Here is a 3879-nt window from a genome sequence, read left to right on the forward strand (position 1 = left end):
ATGCTATTAGAACATTTATTGTTATATCTTGCATCATTTACATCTATTTTTACGTTTGATGTTGATTTGAGGAGTTGTTACTTATTATTGCCATCATAGCAACTGAGAATTTATTGCAATGATTTTAAATTCAGTTGAGGTATCTGTCTGACATATTATGACATAACATTGATGTTTTATATAAAGTCTTTAGGGCCATAGGCTATAATATGTTGTTTTTAGATAAATTGCTCAGAGACCAACCAGTTGGACAGAGGTTATGTACAAATCATCCAAGCACCCAATTCCTGGCCTTTTCTATAGGCTACATTTCATTAACATTGCAAAATATTATTAAACTGGAAAGAAATTAAAGATCCATCTTTGATTGTCAAAAGAATTCCAATTGTGGAGGTCTGATTGGTTAAAGCTTTATTTATATAGCACCTTTTAAAACAGTGTATACAAAGTAGCCTATTTTACAGAGAGATGCATGTGTGCGTTTGCAGAAAAGATCAAAATACAAAGATAAAAGAGGTATAGTAAAACAAAGTAGCTACAATAACCAGTTTGTTAAAACAAAAATACAACAATAAAAAAATCAAGGAAAGACCCTGCACAAATCTGTTTTGAGACTACTTTTTAAAAGTGCATAATGATAACTTTTGACAACGTTTAATTCAGGTGCGAAAAGAATTAATATCTATAGCGCATGAGCACAGAGAGATTTGCGAGTGCACAGGACAGTTTGAGTGAGAGGAGACACGTTTTAAGTGCGCGCACTCTCTCCGGGCGAGAGCAGCGTGTATCCGAGCGCGCGAGTCCAGTTTTGTGCGAGAGCAAAGGAAATCCGCGCGCGAGCGGAGAGATTCGTGCTCGCGCATTATATTAATGTGCTTTCGCGTTACAATAATGCGCTCTCGACATTTGTCAGTAAAATAACGCCATACGGGGCTGGTTGTCACGCTTTTACGCGTGAATATTTCTTAGGATGAAAATTAATTTCTGTAGGCTACATGTAGGACATATACCTTTGCTATATAAAGTCTTTGCTATAAGAAGCTATGTTCACCGTTATTGCCTAGCAAAGAGATGGAGTTCATTCAACACACGTTACGTTGGGACACAGCGGGGCATGTTGTCAGAAGTCGGCACAATAGGAACATTCTGTTTATTTTACATTTGACAACTTTTCCTTTAAATATTTAAAATCTAAAACTGTATCTAAAATAAAAGGTATCTACCCTTTAGGCTATTATGAAGTATGTGATTAATTTTTGTTGTATTATAAATAGTAAATGTAGGCCCTATTCATGTTTTAGATATTAAGGACATGTTCTTTTGCATTGTTCAGATGGACCCATAAGCGTCCAGCGAATGCCTGCAGATGATTCAGTCAGCCAGGAATACAGAGGAGCAAAATCTAGAGGCGTATATGAAGAACGGACATCTATTTTTCAGAGCCTTTAAGGATATTCCTGAAAACACGGAGCTTTTAGTTTGGTATGGGAGAGATCTAACCAAACTGCTTGGCCTCAGCACAGAGCAAAAGAACACAAAAGGTTTGAATGCATTATATATTTATATGACCACATTATATTAAATGCAGTGTTTCAGAATCAGTGTATTTTTAATAAATCAGTTAAATGAATAATTCAATGACTCACTAATAAAGACAATCACTTGTTTCAGTTCATGAATGCATCAGTGTTTTTGAACGAATTGGCTGAATGAATGATTCAATGAATCACCCATGCATGTTTCATTACTGAATGAATCAGTGTTTTTGAATTTTATCTAAAATAAGATATTTCAAAATAGATCTATATCAATTATATAAAAAACTGTAAAACAAGCATTAGGCCCAAGCATTTTTGGAAATTTTATTACATTTTTAAAAATACATACACATAAAAAATACAAAACATAAAAAAGTTCACAAATCTGTTGAATGTGATTCAATGACTCACTCATTCTTGAATGAATCAGTCCTTAAAAAAAACTGGCTGAGTTTCAGTGAGTCACTCAAAAACACCGATTTATTAGTTTCTGAATGAATCAGTGTTTTTGAAACTGTTAAATAAATGATTCAGTGTCTTGTATGAATACATAAACATTACAGAAATGTACATTTACTTTTTATGTCTTTCTCTTTTAGGTTTCATCTGCTCTGAATGCAAACAGAGGTTTCTCTTTGAATTCCCTCTGTTGGCACACAAGAGATTTTTCTTCATAAAGAAACCTGCAAGCTTCTTGAAGGAGCTCACCCTTCCAGAAATGTATTCAGTGAGTAGCAAACCTACCACAAACTTCCATAACTTAGCACGAGAGCAGGAGAACTGCAAGAAAAATCGTCCTGCAGATGCAAAGAGCCCTAAAAGAAGACATTCTCTTGAAGCAGACACAGATGAGAGTGATGGCAAACCGTCATCTTTTGACACCCATGGAGATGAAAAGGTATTAGTGAAAAAGTTTTGTGTTAATGAGGTGAATAGATGTTCCTGGTCATCTGCCAGCAAAAAGCCTTTCAGTGAGGGCCAGAATTCTCCGTGCAGCCAACCACAATGCCATGACAACCGCACGACAGACCCAGACAACCAGGATTTGAAGTCTAGTACAACAGTGACAAAGTCTGCATTCACCACTAGAGTGTCAAAAGATGTTCAAGGTGACAAGAACAACAAGAGCGCATTCATGCAACCTTCTCACACCATGCCTGATATCCCACTGATGTCAACCAGTTTTACCAGCGACCTCATCCCTAACCGGACATCTGTCCTCCCTGCCATTCTCCCACTCAACTTCCACAGCTCTGCTTTACTAAACATGGATCTTCCAAAACAGTTGGCTCTTCTTCCCAGCGCAAACATGTGGTCCAGGACCTCTCAGCTGCAGCGTCCACAAGCTACTCGTCTGCAGTCGCTACTGACCCCCTCTCTCTCTTCTCTTGGTCTACCTATCCAGAACTGGTTCGCTAAATGTAACCTTTCTTTCCAAATGACTTCAGACCTGGTGCAACACATGAGGTCAGATGAGAGGCAGTCCAGGGTCAGGGATGAGAGGCTGAAGTGTCCGATATGTAACGCAACGTTTAGAGAGCATCATCACCTCTCACGTCACGTGACCTCTCATACATAAGCTCATGTAAACAAGCAACAACAACAAAAATTTGTTGCAGTGTTGTTTTGTGATATATTTAGTGATATTATGTATTGTTATATATTTTTGCATTAGACAATGCCAATGCTATCAACAGGGAATGTGGAGGGGCATCACTTACTAAACATAAAAAAATAATGTTTACGATTTAGATTAAAGGGGTCATATGATGCTGCTAAAAAGAACATTATTTTTGTGTATTTGGTGTAATGAAATGTGTTTATGCGGTTTAAAGTTAAAAAAACACATTATTTTCCACATACTGTACATTATTGTTTCTCCTCTATGCCCCGCCTTTTTGAAACGCGTAAATTTTTACAAAGCTCATCGGTCTGAAAAAGCGAGGTGTGCTCTGATTGGCCAGCTATCCAGCGCGTTGTGATTGGCTGAATACCTCAAGCGTGTGACGGAAATGTTACGCCCCTCACCATATTGTGATGATGCCGTGTCCGGCCGGAGCGATGATTCAAAAACATGAAAACCCATTACAAACGAGGCATTTGTTGCATCCAGTGGGGACATAATTACTGATTATAATGACTTATACTGTCGTTTTACGCGTTGCGTTGCGCCGCGTAAACATAAAACCATGTCTGCATTTGTGATCGGAGAAATGACAAACAACAAGTGCTACTCTACTGCCCAAAACTCGCGTTTGAATCATCAGTGGCAACGAAAAACACAGCAGCCTAGCGTGAGGGGAAGCCCCGGCTTAGCATGCGCTGAGGCCGGGATAGAGTG

General features: G+C 38.3%; 1 pseudogene; it reads left to right on the plus strand.

The window, feature by feature from the left end:
- Positions 1-3117, plus strand: part of LOC107685166 (PR domain zinc finger protein 8-like) — a 3520-nt pseudogene extending 403 nt beyond the window's left edge.
- Positions 3118-3879: the final 762 nt, after the last annotated feature.

The sequence above is a fragment of the Sinocyclocheilus anshuiensis genome, unplaced genomic scaffold, assembly GCF_001515605.1.
Source record: "Sinocyclocheilus anshuiensis isolate Anshui unplaced genomic scaffold, SAMN03320099.WGS_v1.1 scaffold914, whole genome shotgun sequence".
Classification (NCBI taxonomy): Eukaryota; Metazoa; Chordata; class Actinopteri; order Cypriniformes; family Cyprinidae; genus Sinocyclocheilus; species Sinocyclocheilus anshuiensis.